At 50.0% G+C, this 14,155-nt stretch overlaps 6 non-coding genes and 1 pseudogene across 6 annotated transcripts; all 7 read right to left on the minus strand.

Annotated features, from left to right (window-relative positions):
• Window positions 1-543: 543 nt before the first annotated feature.
• Window positions 544-734, minus strand: LOC141212084 (U2 spliceosomal RNA). Its single transcript, XR_012281902.1, has one exon. It is a non-coding gene; the product is annotated as a U2 spliceosomal RNA (small nuclear RNA).
• A 1,115-nt stretch (window positions 735-1,849) lies between these two features.
• LOC141212086 (U2 spliceosomal RNA) lies at window positions 1,850-2,040 on the minus strand. The gene has a single exon (XR_012281904.1). It is a non-coding gene; the product is annotated as a U2 spliceosomal RNA (small nuclear RNA).
• A 1,115-nt stretch (window positions 2,041-3,155) lies between these two features.
• LOC141212087 (U2 spliceosomal RNA) lies at window positions 3,156-3,346 on the minus strand. The gene has a single exon (XR_012281905.1). It is a non-coding gene; the product is annotated as a U2 spliceosomal RNA (small nuclear RNA).
• Window positions 3,347-4,461: 1,115 nt separating this feature from the next.
• On the minus strand, window positions 4,462-4,652 carry LOC141212088 (U2 spliceosomal RNA). The gene has a single exon (XR_012281906.1). It is a non-coding gene; the product is annotated as a U2 spliceosomal RNA (small nuclear RNA).
• Window positions 4,653-5,767: 1,115 nt separating this feature from the next.
• LOC141211805 (U2 spliceosomal RNA) lies at window positions 5,768-5,950 on the minus strand. The gene has a single exon (XR_012281718.1). It is a non-coding gene; the product is annotated as a U2 spliceosomal RNA (small nuclear RNA).
• A 1,406-nt stretch (window positions 5,951-7,356) lies between these two features.
• Window positions 7,357-7,472, minus strand: LOC141211836 (U2 spliceosomal RNA; annotated as a pseudogene).
• A 1,115-nt stretch (window positions 7,473-8,587) lies between these two features.
• Window positions 8,588-8,780, minus strand: LOC141211603 (U2 spliceosomal RNA). Its single transcript, XR_012281572.1, has one exon. It is a non-coding gene; the product is annotated as a U2 spliceosomal RNA (small nuclear RNA).
• Window positions 8,781-14,155: the final 5,375 nt, after the last annotated feature.

Genomic DNA, 14,155 nt, shown 5'->3' on the forward strand with positions numbered 1-14,155 from the left:
TAGTCTGCAGGCATTAAATGAAAGAAGTCAGTGTTCCAGCAGAGGGAGACAACGTTTCAGAAAAGGCATTGTAGCAAACCAAAAAAGAAATTTTAAGCGCAGCAGAGTAACCAGCGCACATACCTGTTAGCTCAGGTGAGTTTAAAAGGCTGCTGTTGATAACAAGGGCATTTGCTAAATAGATGGTGTGTGTGCAACAATATACTGAAAGGTCAATTATATTGTGCAGCTTATCTCACCACCTGTAGTTATTTAGGTGAAAGCTCCAAAATGCTTGCCTAATATGTCTGTTTATCCAAAAGGAAGTAAAAAGGGAGAGCTAGAAAGATAGCATTGCATCACATTACATGGCAATGCAATGCACAGTTGCTGAAGTTGAACCAAAATGAGCTTGTAATCTGGCTTCTGCAACTTTGAACATGAAAAATCCAATGAGGAGAAGAAAAGCAAAGCCAAAGAGTCCATCCCAAAATCCGACAAACAAGCAAAATGAACAAAAAACATTGAATTCAATTCTTTCTGATTTTAGAAACTGCATTAAAGAAGGGGTGCACCGGTCCTGGAGATACTGCAATACCAGGTCAATGCGTGGAGTGGACAGAGCAAGCTCTTTTTCCATCTCCCTGTTCTAAAAATCCATTTAATATATGGTCCCCAGATAGGGGACGTATCAGATATTAAACTGATAAGAACAGATACTACACTTGATCTTAGCCAAAAGGCCGAGAAGCGATAACCAGAATTGGTTTCAAACTACGGAGCCACCCAAGGATCCTGAAAAGTCCATTTGTGGAGATGAGCTCCTGGACTCCCGTTAAGAAGACATGTTGTCAACCTCTAGATCCCTTACATGCCTGCACTTTTCGGCTTGCTGCTGCTGCAATCCACGCGTTTTAGATCTGCATAACTCCACCTCTTTAAACACAGCACCTTCACCCCCTGCTGTTCCCACCCGCCTCAACACCGTTGGAAGGGAGGAGAACCAATTAAGGCGGGGGGTGGGGTGGAACGAGCAGCTGTCTACCCTTAGCAGGAGGGCTCCTGATTACATACCTCTCCTGCTGCTGCTGCTGCTGGCTGTCCAGCAGCAGACTGAAGGTGGCTGCTGCTGTGCACAGGTATATAAAGGCTCAGAGCCTATTATGACACGCGCAGCCAGCGTTCCATTGCCACATTCCATCTACTGCAGGCAGGATACCTGGCTGGCTGAATGTCGCTGAGAAGCTCACAGAGACCGCCATAAGCAACAGTTTAACAGAATGCCACAGACTAATCAACCAAACTTTTTGGGTTGGGTTCTCTTTTATAGTCTGCAGGCATTAAATGAAAGAAGTCAGTGTTCCAGCAGAGGGAGACAACGTTTCAGAAAAGGCATTGTAGCAAACCAAAAAAGAAATTTTAAGCGCAGCAGAGTAACCAGCGCACATACCTGTTAGCTCAGGTGAGTTTAAAAGGCTGCTGTTGATAACAAGGGCATTTGCTAAATAGATGGTGTGTGTGCAACAATATACTGAAAGGTCAATTATATTGTGCAGCTTATCTCACCACCTGTAGTTATTTAGGTGAAAGCTCCAAAATGCTTGCCTAATATGTCTGTTTATCCAAAAGGAAGTAAAAAGGGAGAGCTAGAAAGATAGCATTGCATCACATTACATGGCAATGCAATGCACAGTTGCTGAAGTTGAACCAAAATGAGCTTGTAATCTGGCTTCTGCAACTTTGAACATGAAAAATCCAATGAGGAGAAGAAAAGCAAAGCCAAAGAGTCCATCCCAAAATCCGACAAACAAGCAAAATGAACAAAAAACATTGAATTCAATTCTTTCTGATTTTAGAAACTGCATTAAAGAAGGGGTGCACCGGTCCTGGAGATACTGCAATACCAGGTCAATGCGTGGAGTGGACAGAGCAAGCTCTTTTTCCATCTCCCTGTTCTAAAAATCCATTTAATATATGGTCCCCAGATAGGGGACGTATCAGATATTAAACTGATAAGAACAGATACTACACTTGATCTTAGCCAAAAGGCCGAGAAGCGATAACCAGAATTGGTTTCAAACTACGGAGCCACCCAAGGATCCTGAAAAGTCCATTTGTGGAGATGAGCTCCTGGACTCCCGTTAAGAAGACATGTTGTCAACCTCTAGATCCCTTACATGCCTGCACTTTTCGGCTTGCTGCTGCTGCAATCCACGCGTTTTAGATCTGCATAACTCCACCTCTTTAAACACAGCACCTTCACCCCCTGCTGTTCCCACCCGCCTCAACACCGTTGGAAGGGAGGAGAACCAATTAAGGCGGGGGGTGGGGTGGAACGAGCAGCTGTCTACCCTTAGCAGGAGGGCTCCTGATTACATACCTCTCCTGCTGCTGCTGCTGCTGGCTGTCCAGCAGCAGACTGAAGGTGGCTGCTGCTGTGCACAGGTATATAAAGGCTCAGAGCCTATTATGACACGCGCAGCCAGCGTTCCATTGCCACATTCCATCTACTGCAGGCAGGATACCTGGCTGGCTGAATGTCGCTGAGAAGCTCACAGAGACCGCCATAAGCAACAGTTTAACAGAATGCCACAGACTAATCAACCAAACTTTTTGGGTTGGGTTCTCTTTTATAGTCTGCAGGCATTAAATGAAAGAAGTCAGTGTTCCAGCAGAGGGAGACAATGTTTCAGAAAAGGCATTGTAGCAAACCAAAAAAGAAATTTTAAGTGCAGCAGAGTAACCAGCGCACATACCTGTTAGCTCAGGTGAGTTTAAAAGGCTGCTGTTGATAACAAGGGCATTTGCTAAATAGATGGTGTGTGTGCAACAATATACTGAAAGGTCAATTATATTGTGCAGCTTATCTCACCACCTGTAGTTATTTAGGTGAAAGCTCCAAAATGCTTGCCTAATATGTCTGTTTATCCAAAAGGAAGTAAAAAGGGAGAGCTAGAAAGATAGCATTGCATCACATTACATGGCAATGCAATGCACAGTTGCTGAAGTTGAACCAAAATGAGCTTGTAATCTGGCTTCTGCAACTTTGAACATGAAAAATCCAATGAGGAGAAGAAAAGCAAAGCCAAAGAGTCCATCCCAAAATCTGACAAACAAGCAAAATGAACAAAAAACATTGAATTCAATTCTTTCTGATTTTAGAAACTGCATTAAAGAAGGGGTGCACCGGTCCTGGAGATACTGCAATACCAGGTCAATGCGTGGAGTGGACAGAGCAAGCTCTTTTTCCATCTCCCTGTTCTAAAAATCCATTTAATATATGGTCCCCAGATAGGGGACGTATCAGATATTAAACTGATAAGAACAGATACTACACTTGATCTTAGCCAAAAGGCCGAGAAGCGATAACCAGAATTGGTTTCAAACTACGGAGCCACCCAAGGATCCTGAAAAGTCCATTTGTGGAGATGAGCTCCTGGACTCCCGTTAAGAAGACATGTTGTCAACCTCTAGATCCCTTACATGCCTGCACTTTTCGGCTTGCTGCTGCTGCAATCCACGCGTTTTAGATCTGCATAACTCCACCTCTTTAAACACAGCACCTTCACCCCCTGCTGTTCCCACCCGCCTCAACACCGTTGGAAGGGAGGAGAACCAATTAAGGCGGGGGGTGGGGTGGAACGAGCAGCTGTCTACCCTTAGCAGGAGGGCTCCTGATTACATACCTCTCCTGCTGCTGCTGCTGCTGGCTGTCCAGCAGCAGACTGAAGGTGGCTGCTGCTGTGCACAGGTATATAAAGGCTCAGAGCCTATTATGACACGCGCAGCCAGCGTTCCATTGCCACATTCCATCTACTGCAGGCAGGATACCTGGCTGGCTGAATGTCGCTGAGAAGCTCACAGAGACCGCCATAAGCAACAGTTTAACAGAATGCCACAGACTAATCAACCAAACTTTTTGGGTTGGGTTCTCTTTTATAGTCTGCAGGCATTAAATGAAAGAAGTCAGTGTTCCAGCAGAGGGAGACAACGTTTCAGAAAAGGCATTGTAGCAAACCAAAAAAGAAATTTTAAGCGCAGCAGAGTAACCAGCGCACATACCTGTTAGCTCAGGTGAGTTTAAAAGGCTGCTGTTGATAACAAGGGCATTTGCTAAATAGATGGTGTGTGTGCAACAATATACTGAAAGGTCAATTATATTGTGCAGCTTATCTCACCACCTGTAGTTATTTAGGTGAAAGCTCCAAAATGCTTGCCTAATATGTCTGTTTATCCAAAAGGAAGTAAAAAGGGAGAGCTAGAAAGATAGCATTGCATCACATTACATGGCAATGCAATGCACAGTTGCTGAAGTTGAACCAAAATGAGCTTGTAATCTGGCTTCTGCAACTTTGAACATGAAAAGTCCAATGAGGAGAAGAAAAGCAAAGCCAAAGAGTCCATCCCAAAATCCGACAAACAAGCAAAATGAACAAAAAACATTGAATTCAATTCTTTCTGATTTTAGAAACTGCATTAAAGAAGGGGTGCACCGGTCCTGGAGATACTGCAATACCAGGTCAATGCGTGGAGTGGACAGAGCAAGCTCTTTTTCCATCTCCCTGTTCTAAAAATCCATTTAATATATGGTCCCCAGATAGGGGACGTATCAGATATTAAACTGATAAGAACAGATACTACACTTGATCTTAGCCAAAAGGCCGAGAAGCGATAACCAGAATTGGTTTCAAACTACGGAGCCACCCAAGGATCCTGAAAAGTCCATTTGTGGAGATGAGCTCCTGGACTCCCGTTAAGAAGACATGTTGTCAACCTCTAGATCCCTTACATGCCTGCACTTTTCGGCTTGCTGCTGCTGCAATCCACGCATTTTAGATCTGCATAACTCCACCTCTTTAAACACAGCACCTTCACCCCCTGCTGTTCCCACCCGCCTCAACACCGTTGGAAGGGAGGAGAACCAATTAAGGCGGGGGGTGGGGTGGAACGAGCAGCTGTCTACCCTTAGCAGGAGGGCTCCTGATTACATACCTCTCCTGCTGCTGCTGCTGCTGGCTGTCCAGCAGCAGACTGAAGGTGGCTGCTGCTGTGCACAGGTATATAAAGGCTCAGAGCCTATTATGACACGCGCAGCCAGCGTTCCATTGCCACATTCCATCTACTGCAGGCAGGATACCTGGCTGGCTGAATGTCGCTGAGAAGCTCACAGAGACCGCCATAAGCAACAGTTTAACAGAATGCCACAGACTAATCAACCAAACTTTTTGGGTTGGGTTCTCTTTTATAGTCTGCAGGCATTAAATGAAAGAAGTCAGTGTTCCAGCAGAGGGAGACAACGTTTCAGAAAAGGCATTGTAGCAAACCAAAAAAGAAATTTTAAGCGCAGCAGAGTAACCAGCGCACATACCTGTTAGCTCAGGTGAGTTTAAAAGGCTGCTGTTGATAACAAGGGCATTTGCTAAATAGATGGTGTGTGTGCAACAATATACTGAAAGGTCAATTATATTGTGCAGCTTATCTCACCACCTGTAGTTATTTAGGTGAAAGCTCCAAAATGCTTGCCTAATATGTCTGTTTATCCAAAAGGAAGTAAAAAGGGAGAGCTAGAAAGATAGCATTGCATCACATTACATGGCAATGCAATGCACAGTTGCTGAAGTTGAACCAAAATGAGCTTGTAATCTGGCTTCTGCAACTTTGAACATGAAAAATCCAGTGAGGAGAAGAAAAGCAAAGCCAAAGATTCCATCCCAAAATCCGACAAACAAGCAAAATGAACAAAAAACATTGAATTCAATTCTTTCTGATTTTAGAAACTGCATTAAAGAAGGGGTGCACCGGTCCTGGAGATACTGCAATACCAGGTCAATGCGTGGAGTGGACAGAGCAAGCTCTTTTTCCATCTCCCTGTTCTAAAAATCCATTTATTATATGGTCCCCAGATATGGGACGTATCAGATATTAAACTGATAAGAACAGATTTTTTTTTTTTTTTTTTCGAAAGCCCGAATTCGTGTACAAAACCCGAGTGCGCTTAAAAAAGTGACAAGTGCCACAAAAAAAAGTGCACTAGGATGCTGGTCTTCTTGAAACCCTCTCCAAAAGGAGAAGGGTCCCCCAAACCATTCCCCGTCCCTCCGAGCCAGAAGGCCACAGCGAGGCACAGGGACAAATAGCCACCTCCAGCCGGAGCCAGAGGCGACCCAATCTTACCCTCAATACCTGCCCGAGTTCTCACCCGAGCAAGGCACTGGGAGCCAAAGACTGTGCTCCCCTCCCGGAAGAGGGGAGCCAACAACGCTCTCCTCCCGAAAGAGGAGAGCCAGGGGGGTTCAGGGGGGAGCGGAACCTGATGGCCACACACTCCCCCCCTAGACCTGCCAAGAGAGGAACCCGTAAGGGAACCGCATCCCGACAAAATCCTAGTAAGGACGTGGACACACGTGAAAAAGTGGACACACAGTGACAAAAAAAAATTAAATAAATAGTGAAGGTTTCACAGTATAATACTGCCCGGACCTTCGACCGGGAATTGAAAAATTCCCCATCCTAAGGCCAGAAGGCCCGGAATAAGGGTGTGTGTGAAGAAAGAAATATTGAAGTGCTAGTGCAAATGTGCCATAAACTCAAGTGGGGTTCCCAATCCCAGTGAGTTAAGGCACCCCAGGGTCACCACTCCTGGGGCACTTCACACTTCGGGCTTTCGATCTTCCCCGGCCCAATGGCGTCGATCCTGGGGGGCCATGCTTTCCACCAGATGACTATATTAGCCACCTGGCGTACTAACAAGCGCCTAAACCCCAGTGTGCATAATGTATCAATCTACTAGGGCGGCCAACATCCAAAACCGCCTTTTCGAAAGATTTTTTGATTGAAGCTGCATCCAAGGCACTGAAAAATGTGACCGAAGTCACACCAAAACAGCGCACGAGGCGAGGATTCATGTGGACCCTTCCCGGAGGAGAGGGTCCCCAATAAACCATCCCCATCCCTCCGAGCCAGAAGGCCACAGCGAGGGTCAGGGATCTCCGATGCTCTCCCTAGCCGAAGCCGGAGAAGAGCCGTTTTCGTGCTCCCAGCTTCCATCTAGGCTGCCACCCTAGTGGAGCTGGAGCCTGTGTTGGTTTCTCAGCCCAAAGCTGACCGGACCTCCGACCGGGTTTATAAAAATTCCCCTTCCTAGCCCGGAGGCCAGGAATAGGGGGGGTTGCTCAGAAAGTATGATTGGCAAAGGTGCGGCGTGCAACGAAGCCAAGTCTTTCTGGGGTTCCCAGTCCCAGTAAGCTTGGACTCCCACCAGGGCGCCTACTCCTGGGGCACATTGCTCCAAAGCCCTCACACTTACCCAGCCTAGTGACTTCGATCCTGGAGGGCCATGTTTTCCATCAGATAACTCTATGAGCCACCTGGCGTACTAACAAGTGCACCAAACCAGTGTGTAATATGCATCAATTTACTAGGGCAGCCCAAGGACAAAACTGCCTTTTCAAAAGATACTACACTTGATCTTAGCCAAAAGGCCGAGAAGCGATAACCAGAATTGGTTTCAAACTACGGAGCCACCCAAGGATCCTGAAAAGTCCATTTGTGGAGATGAGCTCCTGGACTCCCGTTAAGAAGACATGTTGTCAACCTCTAGATCCCTTACATGCCTGCACTTTTCGGCTTGCTGCTGCTGCAATCCACGCGTTTTAGATCTGCATAACTCCACCTCTTTAAACACAGCACCTTCACCCCCTGCTGTTCCCACCCGCCTCAACACCGTTGGAAGGGAGGAGAACCAATTAAGGCGGGGGGTGGGGTGGAACGAGCAGCTGTCTACCCTTAGCAGGAGGGCTCCTGATTACATACCTCTCCTGCTGCTGCTGCTGCTGGCTGTCCAGCAGCAGACTGAAGGTGGCTGCTGCTGTGCACAGGTATATAAAGGCTCAGAGCCTATTATGACACGCGCAGCCAGCGTTCCATTGCCACATTCCATCTACTGCAGGCAGGATACCTGGCTGGCTGAATGTCGCTGAGAAGCTCACAGAGACCGCCATAAGCAACAGTTTAACAGAATGCCACAGACTAATCAACCAAACTTTTTGGGTTGGGTTCTCTTTTATAGTCTGCAGGCATTAAATGAAAGAAGTCAGTGTTCCAGCAGAGGGAGACAACGTTTCAGAAAAGGCATTGTAGCAAACCAAAAAAGAAATTTTAAGCGCAGCAGAGTAACCAGCGCACATACCTGTTAGCTCAGGTGAGTTTAAAAGGCTGCTGTTGATAACAAGGGCATTTGCTAAATAGATGGTGTGTGTGCAACAATATACTGAAAGGTCAATTATATTGTGCAGCTTATCTCACCACCTGTAGTTATTTAGGTGAAAGCTCCAAAATGCTTGCCTAATATGTCTGTTTATCCAAAAGGAAGTAAAAAGGGAGAGCTAGAAAGATAGCATTGCATCACATTACATGGCAATGCAATGCACAGTTGCTGAAGTTGAACCAAAATGAGCTTGTAATCTGGCTTCTGCAACTTTGAACATGAAAAATCCAATGAGGAGAAGAAAAGCAAAGCCAAAGAGTCCATCCCAAAATCCGACAAACAAGCAAAATGAACAAAAAACATTGAATTCAATTCTTTCTGATTTTAGAAACTGCATTAAAGAAGGGGTGCACCGGTCCTGGAGATACTGCAATACCAGGTCAATGCGTGGAGTGGACAGAGCAAGCTCTTTTTCCATCTCCCTGTTCTAAAAATCCATTTAATATATGGTCCCCAGATAGGGGACGTATCAGATATTAAACTGATAAGAACAGATTTTTTGATTGAATATATCTTTTATTAGCACAAAAAATAAGTTAACAGACAGTGTACAGTGCCGCAGCCCAGTACACACAGAATTCTACATCATATTTACATAGCATGAGGATACGACGCACTAACTAGACACATCACACCCCTATGCTACACAAAACACTCAATCTGAAAGAAAAAGCATGTCAATCAATACAGTACGACGAACCGTGATAAGGGATGGGGATTGGGAAAAAGGGGATGGGGAGGGGAAAATCACAGGCCCGAAGCTTTATTGAAAGACAAGACACATAAGGGGAGAGGGGGAGGAGGGATTTAGTCCTCGTCCTCGTCCTCCGGACCGTCCATGATGGAATAGTCTCTGAGCAGGCTGTGGATCAGCCTGCGGCAGTCCTGGATGGACATCCTCTCCCTCCTCAAGATGAGCCGGTTCCTGGCGACCCAAACGGCATCCTTGAAGCAGTTCATAAGGCGCCAAGCCTCCTGGATGGCTCCGACGGTATGAACCCCAGGGAAGAGTCCGTAAAGCACAGAATGGTGCGATAGGCTCGCCCTGGGGACAGAGTTCCTCAGGTCGTCCTCAAGTGCAGTCAATAGGCGCTGTGCAAATCCGCAGTCCCAAAAAGTGTGCAAAGATGTTTCCTCCACGAAGGGGCACCTTGGGCAGTACCGGGTCTTGCACAGGTTCCGGGCATGCATGAATGACCGGACGGGCAGTCCGCCCTGAATCGCCATCCACGACAAGTCCTTGTGCCCGTTGGTCAGCCTGTCAGACGACACATTTGTCCACACAGTCTCCAGCGTGTCCTGGTGAAGTCCTGTGATGTTCTCCACGTCATCCTTGGCTCTGATTAGCTTGTGGATAGTTTTGGGCTTCCACAAGTCGGGCTTGAGTCCCTCCAGTTGATGCTCCCCCACAAATCGAACGACGTCTCCGTAGAACCATGGCGTCGTCCAGTTGTAGGGGAAGGAGCTGTCCCACTTGTCCCAGCCGAGTCGCCTCCAAAGAGGAAGCAGGAAGAAGCGAGACATGGACCTGCCCGCGGAGCCATTCTTGACTTGCAAAGTCCGGCGGACACAATCACACACAAAAGAGGATCGCAGGAGGGTGGGGATATCTGGAACGCCCTTCCCACCCTTGCGAGGCTCCTTGTACATGACGGCCCGCCTGACTCTGTCCATCTTGGATCCCCAGACAAAGTGAAACACTGTCCTGGTAATGGCCCTGCACACAGTGACGTGTAGGGGCCAGGCCTGCGCCGTGTACTGCAAGACGGGCAGGACCTCATTACGCAGGACGAGTGCCTTACCCTCACAAGTGAGGTGTCTGAGGCTCCAGAGTCCGATCCGTTGCTTCACCTTGGCCAAGCGTTCTTGCCAGGACTTGAGGGCTGCTCCTTCCTTCCCGAACCAGACTCCCAGCACCTTGAGGAAATCCGGTTGAATGTTGAAGGGGAAGGGGGCGGAGGAGGCCGGCTGCCAATCCCCGAATAGCATGGCTTCCGACTTCCTGCAGTTGACTTTGGCCCCTGAAGCCCGGCCGAACCTCTCACACGTCTGGACGAGGGCGTCGACTGAACCACGATCAGCGCAGAAGACGGTGACGTCGTCCATGTAGAGCGAGCACTTGACCTCGTGTCGTCCCGGACCCGGTGCGGTGATCCCTCTGATCTCTCCATTCTGCCGGATAGCCTCTGCGAAGAGTTCTATAACACAAACAAAAAGAAGAGGTGATAGAGGGCAGCCTTGTCTGACCCCAGAGAGGACAGGGAAGGGGTCAGTCTTCCAGCCGTTCACCAACACCGAGCTGTGGATATCAAAATACATCAGACGGACATACGAACAAAACATGTTACCCAAACCTAACCGGTGCAGAGCTCGGCCCATGAACTCGTGGGAAACCCGGTCGAAGGCCTTCTCCTGATCCAAGGAGACCAGGGCCGCGTGTGCGCGGCGGACCTTGATGTACTCGACCGTGTCCCGCACGAGAGCGAGGCTGTCTGCGATGCGACGTCCAGGGATGCCGCAGGTCTGGTCCGGGTGGATGATCCGTCCGATGACCGTCTTAAGTCGTGTCGCCATCGTCTTGGCCAGGATCTTGTAGTCCACGTTGAGCAGAGTGATGGGACGCCAATTCCTCAGGTCGCACCTCTCTCCCTTCCGCTTGTACAGGATCGTGACCATTCCTTCCCTCAAAGATGGAGGCATTCTACCCTCCACCACCATCTCCTCGTACAGGTCCAACAGGTCCGGACAGATGAGGTCTCCCAGCGCTACATAGAGCTCCGCTGGAAGACCATCACTGCCCGGGGTCCTGCCGGTCCTAAAGGATTTAGCGGCAGAGAGCAATTCGCCCACCATCAGAGGTTTGTCCAAGGCTGCCGTGCCTGCAGGATCAAGATGGTTAGTGATACCTGACAGGAACTTATCAGCAGCGTCGGGGTCGGTAGTCTTGTGGGAGTAGAGTTCGCTGTAGAAGTCGCTGACGACCCTCATCACGTCCTCCTTCCCACGTCGCATGTTTCCGCTCTCGTCTCGCAGCTCGTTCAGGGGCGTGTGACCGGCATGAAGTTTCCTGAAAAAGAATGAGTTACATTTCTCACCCTTCTCCAGATTCTCCACTTTGGAACGGAAGATGATTCGCTTGGACTCCTCCTCAAAGTGCCTTTTCAGGCTCTTCTTGGTCTCCTCCAGCTCCTCCCTCACGTCCCAGCCGCAGTGAAGAAGGTCCTGCAGCGACCGCAGCTCGCGCTGCAGCCCTCTGAAGTCCCTCCTCTTCTCACACTCCTGTTGTCGACCCTTGGCCTGAAAGAAACAGCGAAACTCAAGTTTAACATATTCCCACCAATCAGAGACTGTTTGGAAGCTACCCTTGTAGGACTGCCACATTGCGTAGGCTGCTCTCAGCTCCTCCACGACTTCATCCTGAGCCAGCAGAGCACAATTCAGCTTCCAGGAGCCGGGGCCGGACGGAAAACCGTCGCCGAGGACACCTTGTAAGTGAATGGCTCTGTGGTCGGAGAAGAAGCAGGAGACCATCGAGTGCCTACTCTGCCTGACTGCCCGAGAGGTGAACACAAAGTCAATCCTGGAGCGGAGTGAGCCATCGGGTCGGCTCCACGAATAGTTCGTGGAGCCTCTCCCCATGGAGCCCACCACGTCCTGAAGAGAGGCCTCGGTTACCATCTCGATGAGCAGCTTGGACGTGATGTCCAACTTGGCAGATGTGCCAGAACTACGACCGTCCTCCTCGATGGGGCAGTTGAAATCCCCGGCCATCACTAAGGTCCTGGTGGTGGCAAGCTGAAGCCGCAGGGTCTGGAAAAGCTCCAAACGCTCATTCTTCAGTGGGGTCGCATACACGTTGATGAACCTGACAGGTTCTCCCGCCCAGTTGCCATCTACAACAAGAGCCCTGCCGCAGATGAGCTCCTGGACGGACTCAAGCGTGAATGCGCCCCCCCTGATCAGAATTGCGACCCCCGCAGACTTGCAGTCACCCCCACCGGACCAGTAGGATGGACCGTGGGACCACTCCCTGGCCAGATGTTTGAAGGACCTAGAGGAGGGAAGGGAACATTCCTGCAACATATAAACATCACACAACTGGGAAGTAAGGAAGGCATAAATAGTCTGACGTCTGAACTTGTCCTTGATGCTCCTGACATTAATGGAAAATAAGTTAATATTAGCCATCATGTAGGGAAAAAAGAAAAAGTTAGCGCAGGCAATACACCTTAGTTACCACTCCGGTCGGGTGGTCCCTCGTCGGTGTTGACTGCTGGTGACGGGATCACCAGCAGGCCCTCTTCCTCCATCTGGTCAAGCAGCGCGGCCTCAATCTCGGCGACCACCAGTTCCTCCTCTTCTGGCTCGGCCACCAGGGTCTCAACCATGTGCTCCATCTCTTCTGGCTCAGGGAGGGTATCCTCCTTTTCGCCTACGAAATCCAGAATCTTCTTTTTGGAGGATTCAGTAGCAGGGCTGTCCTCCACCTTCCTCTTTCCCCGGGTTGGAACTGGGGAGACAAGAAGGGGAAAATCCTCCTCGGAATAGATAGCGGCGGGTGGAGGAAAGGTTAATTCCACCGCTACCATGGTCTGGGGAGGGAGAGTGGCTGCCGGGGCAGGGGAAAGGACACCTGCTGAGGAGTAGGGGAAGGAGGAAGAGGAAGTGGAATCCTCAGCAGGGGTGGCCGGGGTGGGGGGGGATTGGACGGGGGTGGCAGGGGGAGGGATCGAGAGAGGGGTGACAGAACTCTTACCCTCCTTTGACTTTTTCTTCTGCTTCGGAGCTGCTGGGACCGTCGCTGGGGCTTTGGCCACCGACTCCTTGACCGCTTTGGCCTTGGTCGTCTCGGCCTTGGCCGCTGGGGCCTTGGTCGTCGCGTCCTTGACCTTCACAGGCCTGGTCGTCGGGGCCTTGTCCTCCGTAGCTGGGGTCGTCGCAACCACCGATGCCCAGGATCTCTCACGCCTGGGGCAATCCTTGTACAGATGAGCCGCCAGCCCACACAGGTTGCAGGACGTCTTCTTCGGGCAGTCCTTCGAGCTGTGTCCCGTCACTCGACAAATCCTGCAGGCATCCTCCTTGCAGTCCTTCATCTCGTGGCCGTTCTTGCCGCATCTCCTGCAGTTCCGCGGCATGTCCGGGTAATAGATGAGGCCGTAGGAGTTGCCCAGGGAGAATGTCGGGGGCAGGTGCCGAAGTCCGTCTGAGTACGCCAGGTCCCTGTGAAGTCTAACGGTCACCGACCACTTACCTGTCCAGAAGCCGAGTCCATTCAGGATGTGAGAGGGTTCCTTCACAACCAAACAGAAGCGTCTCAGGAAGGTACAGATGTCTTGGCCTGGGGTGTGCGGGTTGCGCATGGAGACCGTGATCCTCCTTTCATCCCTCTGGATAGGGCAGCTACCTGTAAAGGCAGAGAAAGAATTTTCCGGTCCTTTTGCGCTTACCATTTCCCAGAACCTCCTGCAGGTGTTCACAGTGGCGAAGGTGACGAAGAAGATCCCCGTCAAGAAGGTCTGGATGCTGAGGGTGTCCGACCTGGAGAAGCCTCGATCCAGCAGCATCTTCTGGCAGAACACGTCCGAGGACATGTCCGGCACCCTCCCATCCACTTCCTTCAGCTTCAGGGCCACCGTCTGCCGCATCCATGGCTCCAGGGCTGGAGCTTCATGGCGGGGCTTCTGGGGTCCCTTCTGCTGGCCAGTCGTGGAGGCAGAGTCCTTGGGGTCAGAATCGGCTCCTGGCTGGGCCCTCCTGGCTGTCCCCAGCTCCAGGCTCTTCTTTTCGGCCTTCCTCGCAGCGCTTGCCATGGCTTTCCTCCTGCAGTTACTTCTTGGAGCTGGATCTGGAACTCTTCCCGGAATGGGTGGAGCTATGCAGATTCTTCTCCCGTCGTGTTCTGGACAA

This window comes from Phyllobates terribilis, unplaced genomic scaffold (genome assembly GCF_046119375.1).
Source record: "Phyllobates terribilis strain yellow unplaced genomic scaffold, ASM4611937v1 Scaffold_170__1_contigs__length_4071412, whole genome shotgun sequence".
Lineage (NCBI taxonomy): Eukaryota > Metazoa > Chordata > Amphibia > Anura > Dendrobatidae > Phyllobates > Phyllobates terribilis.